At 40.5% G+C, this 13482-nt stretch overlaps 1 protein-coding gene and 1 non-coding gene across 2 annotated transcripts in view; both read left to right on the top strand.

Moving 5' to 3' along the window:
* LOC134042395 (protein eva-1 homolog C-like) overlaps positions 1 to 13482 on the top strand; it is a 203324-nt gene that overhangs the window by 124186 nt on the left and 65656 nt on the right. The gene's annotated exons all lie outside the window — the stretch shown is intronic.
* Positions 848 to 919, top strand: TRNAC-GCA (transfer RNA cysteine (anticodon GCA)). The gene has a single exon. It is a non-coding gene; the product is annotated as a tRNA-Cys (tRNA).

The raw sequence follows: 13482 nt of genomic DNA, 5'->3' as shown, positions 1-13482 counted from the left end.
TCAGTCCATGTGGTTTAACATTTAGAGCAAACAAATTCTCCTAGTTTCCATTAGGGTTCAGCCTCTCCCATTTATTTTTCTAAATTTTGTCTTACTTTGCCTACATTGGATTCTCCATTCCAGAGCCTCCTGGCTGACCCCATGGACAGGCTGTTTCACTGTCCTGCTATTTGAACACATATTGTGATTCTAGCAAGCATCTTGATACTATTAAATATTTCAGACAGTGGGCTGGTGAAGCAATAGGGACCTGTAGGATCTCTCTTTCCTTACTAAATTTACTTTTCTCCAGCCTGTTTCCAGAGGCCTGGGAATTACTCACTGAAAGCTGAGCTTCAGGACTCTTCTTTGGGGAATATCTCCATTGCTTTGAGATGGAGATCCTGGAGTCACCGGGTCACTGTTACCTCTGATTGTGGGTGTTCAGCTGCCCTGCTGAGGGGAGAAGGGCATGGTGCTGGCTTAGAAAAGAGATGGGCAATGCAGCTAGCCTTGATGTGCACATCTGGGCAAAGGAACTGGACAGGCAACCCTGTTCCATATCTGGAAAGAAGTGCAGGGAGGGAGTTGAAGGGAATGTAGAGCAATTTTCCCATCATTTTACAATTCATTGTCTGGCACTGTCCAGCACTAGGTGTAAGGTTTGGTTTTTATTCATTCAGAAGACATTGCTGTGCTACCCCAGAAGTCCTACACAGTGTGTCTTCTGCAAGGCTCAGGAAGAAATGCAGGGAGGTTGTCTGTGCTGGACCAGTTCTGCAAGGCTGGTTCATATTCCATGTTGTGAACTCCCTGGGGCAGGGAATGTCCTAATGGGTTTCATTTATAGAGCAGAGTTGTTCAGGCAGGGGGTATAGCTCAGTGGCAGAGCATTTGACTGCAGATCAAGAGGTCCCTGGTTCAACTCCAGGTGCCCCCTTATGTGCTGTTTTTTTAGGTGAGATATTAGAAAAACAATTCTTTATTGTGAAGGTGGTGAGAAACTGGAACAGGTTCTCCAGAGAACCTGCAGCTGCCCCATCCCCTGGAAGTATCCAAGGCCAGATTGGACAGGGCTTGAAGCAAGCTGGGATAGTGGAAGGTGTCCCTGCCCAAGGCAGGGGATTGGAATGAGAGGATCTTTAGGATCTTCCAACCCATTTTATGATTTTTTGTGGTTTTAAGGAAACACACACAATGCTTACACACTGATTGAGAGGACTGAGATCATGAAGGAAATTAAAGCATGAGCAACCGAAGAGACAAGCCACAGCCAAAAAGCAAGAGAAAATGGAGAGGAGTGAGCATTAATCACAGGAGAACATTTATTTCAGCCCTGCAAGAATCTCTGTTTTCTTTGCGTAGTCTTCTGGTTTGGGTACAGATACCACAAACTGTGGCAAATTTAGGGTCACAAATGCCAAATTTCCCTCTTCTTCTCCAGTGCTTGGCTGAAGGAAACATTCCTTACATATTCCTGTGCTTAAGTGAACATTGGTTTGGGTCTTGATTGGGAGGGATGACTAAGAATGAAGAATTAATTGCTTGATTCATTCTCTGATTACTCTTTACAAGTATTAGAAAAGGTGTTATTGTCTGCTGAAAGATCATTATTTTGACTGTGCTTTGATGAGAATGGAAAACAAGGGAATCAGTTACTCAGAGTGGTCCATTAGTAGTCCATTAAAGACAAATGCAGAGTCCCATGAAACTTCTCCCAAAGATGACATTTATTAGGTTGTTAAATAACCTCCCACAGAAGCATTCGAAGCCCTGTCACTTAACTGATAAACTACTGAGGCCAAGAGGCCGTAAGACCTCCCTAAATTAGTTGCTGTTTCAAGTGGTGTGAAACATAAAAAAAGTTAGTTTGAAGATTCCCGGTGACTGTAAGTATCCCAAAACCCTTGAAAAATTGTCAAAGAAATCAGATTTATATCTGTTCTGAATGTCTAGTTTTAACTCTACCTACTGGCCACTACGAGATCTTTTTAGGTTGAAGAAACTTTGCTAGCTAATTCCAGTTTTCTCTTTGAATACATATAGTCTGTGATTAAGAAACCTCACAGCCTTTTCTTTGTAAAATTAAAGAGGTAAATCTTCTCATGTCTTTCCCCAGAATGAGGTTTCCCAATACATTATTCATTCTTGTGTTCTTTCCCTCAATTGCTTTCAGTTCCTCAGTACCTGCAGCTTCTAGAATAGGCTCTGAATACCAGCAGCAGTTGCACTAGTGCCAGCTTGGGTTGTTATATAATTTCTTTGCTTCTTCTACTTGGTATTACATCTCTAGCACATGCATTATGCTGCTGAAGATGCCTATGTTACACCACTTAGATTCTATCACTTTCTAGGCTTTTTCCAGTTTGCTTCTGCCCTCCTTTCTCAAGCAAGTTCTCCACTGTTTAATCTTACATTCAGGACTTTACTGAAGTTCATACTGTTGGCTTGTGTGCAGTTTACTGAATTCCTCTCTAGATTGTTTTGCTTTATTGTCCTCTGTATTCCATGCTGCTTCCCAAAATTCCACAAACTTACTAAATAATAGCTTAACCTTTTTTTCCAGGTCAGCAATAAAAACATTAAATAGCAACTGGTAGGCCAACATCTATAGGGAGCTGAAAGTTCACTTCCTAAGTGAACATTTGCCATTTACTGTTTAATTTGGAAAGCTATCAACTGGTCTCCAATTAAGCTACACTGTACTATGTTTATTTTAAACCAGCCAAGTATATTACTCAACAATTCAAATTTGGTGCTCTTCAAAAGCCCATTACCTCAACTCTATTACTTTTATCAACCTCATTTGTAGGCTCATCAAGACGCAAGACTGGATTAATTAATAAGACTCCTTTGCCATTACACGTTATTAAATTATATTAATTATTTATTGTTGAGCCCTGTCACAGATGTTCTGTGATTTTGCCTGTGACTGATGTGCTGCAGACAAGCCCATGATGATAGGCCTTATTACCCCTTTTTAATGTGTGTGGTGTATGGAGAGCATTCACTTACTTACCTCCTTCTAAAATCTTCCTGAAATTTCAGGAAAGCATTGTGTTGCAGTGAGTTGGACACATACATAACGAGAAGCTACCAGATTTCACTAAGGGATTTTAATTTTTAATACTATTCTAAATGTGTCTGTTGGTTTTTTATTATTGTATCATGCTCCCTTCAGAGTAGCTATTTGCATGCAGAATCTCTTGGGTATGTGCTTCTTGAGAAAAGAGACAGGAGCAACTTTGGAAAGATCACCTGACCTGGTCTGAACCCAGCTATGTTATTTTCCATTCTTTCCCTGCACCCATCACATGAGCATGGGAACATCTTCTGGTAGTGCATTAGGCAAAATGGTCATACATCTTTCAACTATTGTTTTTTATAACCTCTCCTCTGGAGAAGTTTTTGAAGTGCAGCATATTATTTTCTTAGGATTTTAAGGCAGTTTGACTTTTGTGAAATATGTATCCTTTTACACATTTTAGAATCACAGCATCATTAAAGTTGGAAAAGACCTGTCAGATCATTAAGTCCAACCATTAACACAGCACCACCAAGCCCACCACTAAACTTTGTCCCTCAAAGCCACATCCACACATCTTCTAAATATCTCCAGGGATGGAGTATCCAATGCTGCCCTGGGCAACCTCTTCCAGTGCTTGACAGCCCTTTCAGTGAAGTAATTTTTCCTAACATTCAGTCTAAACCTCAACTGGTGCAACTTGAAGCCATTTCCTCTTGTCCTATCACTTGCTACCTGGGAGCGTCCTTGCAAGAATCTCTGCCTTTTCTTCATTCTTTGTCATTATATTTTCCTCTGCTTACAGTAAAGAATGGAGATTCTTGAACCTTATTTGGGTTGGTAATATATTCATAGAAACATTTTTTATTGCTTTTTTTACAGCAGTAGCTGCATTTTATTTCACATAATAGATGCAAAAGAGTTGAACCATGTGCCTTTAGTGAAAGGAAATGGGATTTGAAGTAGACTGCAGCTCCTAAAGGAATTCATTACATCATTTTAATGAGACCCTTTTTTGCTTTTCCAATTGATCTAGAGGACTATAATTGTTAACCATTATCTTCTTCTGGTCCTTGACTATGTCTTGGAGATGTCCTAAGTGAAGCAACAAAAATATGGGCACAGAATTCCAGAGTTCTTCAGGAAACTGGAATAGACAGGGGAGGAGATATTTGCAGTGCTGTGATGTTGTCAGCCAGATGAGTGTCTTGTATCAAATATCTCTGTGCCCATACCTGTCCCATAGTTATATCCATCTCTCCAGCCTGACATGACAGACATTACTCAAAAATAGCAGAGAATGAGTGTGCAGCTTCACCATTCCCTGTCAGCTCCACTACTGCCTCTTGGAAGAAACCTTCCTTCTCTGGGGCACTGGGGATTTCAGGTTAAAATCTTACAGTGGCATAAATTAGGAAAGGGGAATATTTGACTCAGGAATCTTAGGTCAGAGTCTGGAACATGTTGGCAAATCTGAGTTCTGGGTATGCAGATGGACCAATGATTAATGGCTAAAACCCAAAAAGAGCTGTGTTATAAATAGAGAGATTTGTGTTATTTCTCATAGAGTATGGCTGTGCTTCTTTGCAAGGACCAGTTTTGATACACACTGGAGTTAGAGAAGGGAGATACCTGTTTGGGTTTTTTTGTTTGTTTGTTTGTTTGGGTTTTTTTTCCATTTCTGATAGCTTGCTTACATGGTAAGCCCCTTGCTCAAATTCATCACCTTCCTGAGGGTAGAAATGCAACTCTGAGACATTGAAAACAATTAAAACTTAACATGACATGATTCTAGGCATCTAACTAAACTCCTTATGTTCAGAAATTCCCAATGTTTCCTATTTTTGAAACCCTGTTCTTGACCACAGTAGTTTTCCTTTGCACATCCAGGTCTATGATCATTTCCCGTTCAGGAATCAGGTTCCATCCTAGTTTGGGAACCACTGTTCCTGCCCTGTAAGGAGTAAACACTTTCCTTGCTGAGCCCATTGAATCACAGTCTGCACTTTCATGGGATTCTCTGTGCTCTATAACCTCTATCAAAAAGGCAAAAGCATCAGCAGTGCAATACAAGAGAGGAAGGATTTAATCACTCCTTTGTCTGTTCCCACCTTTTCAATTATCAAGAGCAGGATCCTTGATCTCCTGTTTTCTTCTATAGCACATGGGACACACTCAGGGTAAGTATTTACTGGATGAATTTGGATTTGGGAACAGATGTTTGGAATCAAGAGTGTGTAGAATTTGCCGAATCCCCAGTGAGTTTTTCACCTTGATTTAAATAATTGCACGTTGCAAATTTATGTCACTTTCATCAACTCAGTGCAGCAAGGATTGTGTTGATATCTGTGGTACAAAACAACTGAAAATCCATCCTGTTATTAATAAATAGTGTCTGCAAACACATTGGCATTTTACTGTTCTTAAAAATTTGCCTGCTTTTGGCTCTGCTGTGGAAAAATAATGCCTGCTGGAGGGTTTCTGCCTCTGCCTGTCTTCTGATTGTGACCTGACATGAACTCGTTTACGTAATGCTCCCTTGCAGCAGTGCTGCTGCTGGAGACAGGGTTGTTCCTGTGACCAGAGGTAGCTCCACATCTAATTTTAAAGGTTTTCAGAGCTATGCAACTTAACAAATGTGATTCCAGGAAGGAGAAGGTTTCTTCCTGGGCATATCACTGGCACTGGAAGCCAGGAGTGTTTTATCTCCAGCTCCTGTGTCAGGCAAGCTTGCTGAGAAGGGCTGTGTTTGTTCTTTTGTCTTATTCTCTGTTGCCAAAGACTCCTTGTTTTCTTGTGTTGCAGTTCCTCCTCTCCAGAAGGGTGACTATTGCAGTGAGGTGACTCCTGTTTGATAGGTGTCATCGTGTGGATTGGGAAGATTTGATGCCCTAGCTCAGGATGGTGAAGTTTCAATCATTTGCTTTCACAGGAACATTGGTACAGGAATCCAAGGCTCTGAGGCTGATGTTTCATGGCTTTGGTGTCATCATCTCTGCAAGAGTCAGTCTCCATGTGACATAATAAACAGCAATATTTAGTTTCAGGCCAGGAATTTTCTTCATTGTTTATGTTGTTTGTGAAAGTCATGGTTTCTTTAATGTATCACAAATCTGACATATGCAAGGAATAGACACTCTCCAGATGTGATTCCAGGCCTAAATCCAGGTCCAGAAATCCATACCATACTTTATTCAAGAGTAACAGAAAGAAGACCTGGATACCTGTTTATTTCTTTGAGCTGCCTCCATGTTTCAAGAGCAGAGGCTTTGCATCATGAAACTGTAATTTAAGCATATTCCTTTGCTGATTTCAAGCACTCAATTATTTGAATTTTAAGAATTAAGTGCTCTCAGGGTGGAAGTGATGTGTCTCAGCTGAAGTAAATTTTAAAATAATCTGCTGATGATCAGCTGTCTATGGCCAGACATCTGGCAAGAATCAGTGGCAGGAATCAGATCTGTAAGTCCAACACACCCCCCTGAGAGGAGTTAGACTGCTCCAGTGGAGTGTGGTCCTTGGGACAGCAATTCTGACTCATTTCCATGCCACAGACTTATGCATCCATACACACCAGACCTCAGACTGCAATGCTGGGCACCAGGTATTCTGCTTGGTTTTTCTCAGATGCTAAAGCTTATTTACAGGGCTTTCTCCCCCCTCCCCCCCCCTCCCCCCCCACTCTTTTCTTTCCTCATTGTCTTTTTTACTTAATTTTCTCTCTTCTCTACTCCCCTTTCTATATGGGTAAAATGACACATCTCAGCTAAGAATTTATGTTCACATGTACTTGTCTCCTGTTCATGCTCATGAAGGCTTAGAAAGCCGGAAGGGATATTCTGTAATTTAGTGTCCATTCATGTATATTTTCAGTACTTTCCATTAAACAGCAACATGTAGAAATGTTGGCAGGAATAGAGATAAGAGACACGCTGTCCCCACTGTTCCATGGAGTACAAAGCCGGCATTACATGGATAAATTTGCCTTATTTTCTTCATGGATATCTGATCACTTCAAAGGCTGTCCCTCTGACTGCCCAGCTTTACTATCTCCCTATAAGTTGCTGCAACCTGGAATTGGGAGTGTTTGGGCAGGCAGTGTCAGAAACACCTCAGCTGTCATCCCAGCCAGGGAAGGTCTGAGAAGTGCCATGAAACTCGATTACATCCCTAGTTTCTATTCCTAGAGAATACAGAATGGTATGGACGTGTTTGGGCTGGCTCCACACCAGGTAATTCTGACACCCACGGAACCTCCAAGCTGATGTGCCTCTGGATGGGATCCATCAGTTCAGGGACATCAGAGGGTGTCCCTGGCATAATTTCCCTGCATCTGGACCAAGCTGGTTCATCTCCTTACCAAGTGCTGTCCTGCAGCATGACTTAGAAAAGCTTGGTAGAGCATCAGCTTGGAGATCTCTCCGTGTTGTGACACAAACCAAATAAAAGCTACGTGGCAGCATACAAATTTGTGTTTCATTTGGGAGCATCCTTAAAGGCATTCAGTGCACTCCTGTCCTTGCTTTCTTAGGTGTCTCTTATATCTCTGGCTCTCATGGCTTAAGGCAAATTTTGCCTTATCTGCAAGTTACCTCATTTTAATAACCTTTTGTTTTGAATTTGCAGTACATAAGCATGGCTTTGGTTTGCTTCAGATGGCCAGGGCTGTATTCTGCAGCATAAAAACCACTGGTAGAAAACAGGAAATGGAACTGATTCATCAGTAATAGCATCTCAAATGCATTTATTTATTTATGTATTTATTTATTTATTTATTAAGTGCTCTGGGAAATGCTTTCCTTGAAAACCACAAACTGTGACACATATGGATTGATGGATGGGTAGTTTTTTGCTGAATATAGAGACCAGCAACTCTGTATCTAGAGTGATTGGAGGCGTGGAGACCTTGCTGACACCTCTGTGACATAGGATCATTCAAGCAGGGTAAGGTCATACCAGAAAACTCACAGGAATCTCAAAGCAGGGTCTGACCTGATCTTGCAAGATCAAAACCATCAGTGTTATGCATGGATTCTCCTTTCCAGCCTCTGAAGCCTACTTCCTCAAAAAGAGGTTAAAGGAAGAAAGGTACTTTAAAGTTCCTCTTTGTAAATGAAATTATAATTGATGGAAAATTAAAGCAATTGATGTAATATAAACCTCCTGGTAACTGGAGAAGGTGCTACAGAGGCTTCCCAGCAGTTATACATCAAGAAACATTCTTAATCTCCTAGATAATGTGGAAAAGGAATGACATTTATTATCTACAAGTCCTCACAAGCTGAGGATGCAGTTTATAAAACAGTATTTGGCTCTCCCTCCTTTTCCTCCTTTATTGTAATCCTTCATCATGGATCATTTTACATCCAAACTCACCTTCATCTGTTATCATACTTCAGTGATTTATCGGCATCACAAAGTTCTGATTAATAAGGCTAGAAGGACATCCATCAGAAGAACTAAGAATGTGTGATCATTTCCTCTCAGGCTCTCATTAGCTGTGGCTGTCCTTCTGGGAGTTTTATCTTTGTCTTTCTATTTCCAGACTAAAGCACATGAGGCTTAAAAATAATATCCTATGGTTGATATTTTGTTTCTCTCAGCTTTTAAAACCTTTGGTCAAGATGGAATATGATCTCCATGCTGTCAGCTGAAATAAGTAGAAACAACCCAAACTGTACAAATAACCTTGAATGAATGAGCAGGCAAATCAGAATAATAGATGGCTTGATTCAGCCCCCTTCATTCAAAATGGAAAATACAAAGCTCTACAGATAATCCCATGATCAAATAAAATGTTTGTGGGGTAGATAGGAATTGCACTCAACAGTGTCTTTCCAGAAGAGCTTCCTTTTTCTTTATGTTGCTTTGGTTTAAAATTGCATGAGTTCTGGCGAAATACCCCTCTGGTATTTTCAGGTTGTTGTTCTAAGTTAAGTGGGAAAGGTTTTGTTTCAGAGTTTCTATATTAAGCTCTCTTTTTAATGAGACACTCCTAGGTTAAAAATACCTTCTGAAAGCAACTTCCCACGTCTTTCATACATTAGTGACAGATTGGAGAAGAAAATGTGGAGTACGCCTGAAAGTGATAAGTTGAGGTTAGAGGTCTAGCCAAAGTCAAGTGCTGGGGAGTTTCAGCTGTAGAGAGCTGATGCTTTGAATTATAATCAAGAGAATAATGTTTCTAATGTGAGTGGGTTTGGGAGTTACAAGGACTTGCAGCAACAGCTTGGATAAGAATGGTGAAGCCTGCTTTTAGAGTTATTTTATTTATAGCACATTGATTAGGTTGGGCAAAATGGACAACATGTGCTTATGTGGTTAATGATAAATCCATATGAGGACTAAACTAGTCTGCTGAGTTATGAGAAAGCCATTTGTAGGTCAGATTTTTCTGGAAAGAGACAGACTTGAAAGACAATTCCTATCTGTTTGGAAGTAAGGGGGAGCAGGGAGAGGGGACAAGAAGAAACCAGCTTTTCCTTTTTTGTAAAATACATAGGATGTAAATGTTACAGACCTTCATTAGATTTTAAAGGTCATTTGCCCCTGAAGTTTATGTAGCTGGCTTCATAAATACCAAAAATAGCGTGAGGAGAAGACATGCATGGAAATTTATTCAAATTTTTTTAATAAAATAGCAGATAATCCAATGTTAACAGATGAAAACTGCAAAACCCAGAAAATAATACATCTCTGAGGCATTATAATTTTCCTTGTGGGATTCAGACAATCTAGAATGAAATTAAAGGTACTGAAGGGAAAAAAAAAGTAAGACTATTCCTTCTGTTTGAATTTACCACACCTTGATCCTGCTGCTGTAAGCAGTTAAAGATACTCTTTCAAACAGAAATAGTTTTCCCAGGTGAGAGTATAGCTAATAAACCCAGTATTTTGGCACATGGTTCATGCTGTGGTTTTAGTTATAGATCTGTCAAAAGGATAAAAAAGATTGGTTCCCCTCCTCTATCCTTGTCCAGGATTGTGCAGGTCCTTCAGCCACAGATCCCACTGGTTTCCACCAGAGACCATGATGCTATTTGGACTAAAAAAAAAATTAAATAAAAGTAAGACAAAGACAAACAAGTAAAAGAAAACCCTTATAAATTCCCTTTCTATAGCAGCCAAATCCATGTGTGCTATTTCACCCTGGAATCTCAATAGTTGCATGTTGCACATCCCCAGAAATTAACATGCAAAACCTGACCATTTGCAACAAGCCATTTCTACTCTTTCTTTCTACTCTTTAATTTCTCGACTCTTATTTCTAAGTAGAAATGGAAATGTGATGTTCAAGGAACTAAGTTGCTGAGTGAATACTGTCAAATGTGTTTCCCTGCCTCTGCTGGGTGTTACTGCAGGTGTTATTTGTGAATGAGCTCAGATTATCAGAACACATTTTCAGAAAAGCTGACTGATTTCAGTGAGTATTTTTAGTGAGAGAAAATGGCACCTAGTGCAGAGATATTTAATTTTATGTGTGTGTGCATATATAAATATCTGTAAAACAAAAACAAGTACAGGAAGCTCTTTCAAATTAATTCCCTTTGAAAAGTCATTTATTACTCTCAGGATAGTCAGTTAATAAAATACATGGTGGCTTTCCCCTTCCCTTGATACCCTGTAATCCAGTGTGGATGCCTGCTGAGAAGATGTACTTTAGTGCCACACAACATCTTGGGCTCCAGTGGCAATTGCATGGAAACTTAATGGCCTAATCAGAGTTTACCTTGTTTAGAAGGTACACAAGATGAGTTGTTTCTGACATCAGAAATCATGACAACACTGTTATAATATTTATTTTACAGATATGAAATAATCTTGTGTTTTGCTCTGACAGGTAAATACATATTTTGACCCCCTTGTCAGACATGGAAAATTAAGTGCAGAGATTGAAATAATTAGTTAGGCTAATAATCCCTGGAGCAGGAGGTTCTGCTCCAGAAGGGATTCATCTCACCTGTGTTAAACTGTATTTGGATAAAACAAATTATCCTCCACAAGGGCCAGTCTCTATTAACTAGAGAGGGCAGTGCAGATATTTGGCTCAGATTCCACCCTTGGGCTGGCTAAGCAGAGTGCAGATACATCCCACCCTATGGGTTAAAACACTGATTTTTTGAATGACAAGCAAGGGCCAAACTCTAGGAATAGATGTGCTCATTACCTTGGAGAGTTTACAGACAAAAACAAGTGGCTGAAGTACAAGAAATAAGGATGTCAAAGCTGCGTGGAAAAGTCTGAGACTCACAGGGCAAGACTGTATTTACCCAAGGCTTCAGGATGAAGAAAAAATCTTGTGGGTCTTTTGGGTAATCTACCATTCTGTAATTAGCTATATTTAATATATTGGTTAAGTTAATTAAACAGCACCGGGGATCTGCCAAAAAACTTTCATGGTGTTCAATGTTATCATGGTCCCTGTTTAATCCAGGGTGGGGTGCCAAGTCTCTGGCATAGCTTGACCAGTAACATGACCTGGAGACTGTTCCCAACAAGAGGTCTGCATGGGGCCATTCTCTTTTGGATGTTAAGGGCATTTAGCCCCCGCTGTGCATGAGGCTGTGCCTGCTGGCCCTGGGACCAAAGACCAGCCCTGACCCTGTTCAGTTAATCTCTTCCTCTTCTCATTTTATTATTTGATCTCTTCATGATCAGAACCATGGGGAAGCAGCTATGGTGTGCTGGGCTTGATACAGGGCTAGCCTCACTTACAAATAATATGGTGTTATCTAATTCCCTTCTGCTGTTCTCTCTAATCTGTAAAGACCTCACAAATCTGATTTTGGCCTGGTTACCCTAATCTGCATCATGGGCTGCCCAATTCACTGACTTCAATGGGCCACGCTGGACTGTGTCAGGATTTGGAGCTGATAGTTGGTCTTTTTGAGCTGGTTGAGCAAACAGATCTGCAAGATTTCTTCTTGACAGTGAACTAGCTCTGATCTGAAAGGACACGCAGCTTTAGACATCTGTTTTAAGGGCAGAACTATTCTGAGCTTATTTAAACTTGATACAAGGCTCTGTTTATATTTCTTTGATTAATTGAAAATAACCTCTCATTAAGGAAGTGACAACTGATACCTTACGATTGTGCTCAAGTCATTCACAGGAGCAAAAAAACTACGCCAAAGGTTAGGCAGGTCAAAGCCCTTGTTTGGATCAAAGCATATGTTGAACACTGTATAAATGCCAAATCTGAAAGTGTTTTGTGTTCAAGGCTGAAGTTTGGAGTAAAATGATACTATAACAATAAATCCCTAATTCAGCTTGTTAGGTCGCTACTGCATTCACAAAGGCACAGCAAGGAGAGGGATGCATCTGATGGAGCAACTGGATAGGAGTCCAAGTCTGTTAAAAAATTTGCAGTATAGGTGAGGTAATACCACATCCAGTTCTGGTAGGCACATTTGAAAAAGAACTTTAATGCAATGGAAATGGATCTTGAAAGAGTGACAGGCACGGTTTGTGGTTTGTCCATAAATCTGCCTTACCATGAGAGACTAAAAAAGCCCAGCTATTTTTATTTATTCAGGACAAGGTTACGAGATGACCTGTCTGTGGTTTTGTTGAGCTTGCATGGTGAGGGAGCAGCAGGCTCCAGTTTCCAGTCAGAGCTGCATGGCCTGGCTACTTTTAACCAAAATATTGGAGGGTCCCCAGCTATGACTGGGCTTGAAATATTCCTGCTGCTCTTGGGGTAAACTAAGGATGGGCTGTACCTTGGTAGGCTGCAGCCTTCTCTGTCCATGCCTGATCTGCAGCTTCTTGGAGAGATTGAGGAGTGATGGCTGGAGTTGAGGGTTGAGAGTGAGGCCAGACAAATGGAGATCAGAAAGACATCCTTTCTTCTTGATGGAGTGACAGCCACTGAAATAACTTATTTGAGCTGGGTTGTCCTTCCCTAAAAGCCTCTGATTCAGGGGGGGATGGGTCCTTGCATGATGTGCCATAATTTATAGTGATTTGGGTGTTGTTTTGGGACACCATTCTGTGGCTTCAGCTCTGCAGGTGATCAGGCCAGATGATGGAAATTATCAAATGAGTGATCTCATCTGGCCTTAAAATATTCCTATTAAACAGGAATATTTTAAATATTTTTAGTGGGACTATTATATTAATATAAAACTGATTGGTAAATGGAGAGGTCTCAATGAGGCCATCTTTAATCTGAGAAAGGTAATTTTTTTAGAAAAAAAATCTCTTACCACTTTCATATCTGTGGGCAGAATGATTATGTCTACATTTTCTTTCCAGGAAAGAGTTAATCTGAGCTTAGACTTGGGTTCCAAGTGTCCCTATGGTTTACTGTATCTGGTAGGACATCTTTCAGTAGGATGAGGAGTGATACAGCTTCTTCATTTCAACATTTGACCTCACTCTATGGTAACCTTATTGTGTGGGCATCTCATCCACCTTTCAGCAGTGGTGTGGGAACCAAATCAGGAAGATGGAGACCCCTTAGAAAGTCCTATGGG

Source organism: Cinclus cinclus, chromosome 3 (assembly GCF_963662255.1).
Source record: "Cinclus cinclus chromosome 3, bCinCin1.1, whole genome shotgun sequence".
NCBI lineage: Eukaryota > Metazoa > Chordata > Aves > Passeriformes > Cinclidae > Cinclus > Cinclus cinclus.
Note: the sequence above shows the minus strand (reverse complement) of the source record. Positions and strands in the feature narration are given on the sequence as shown.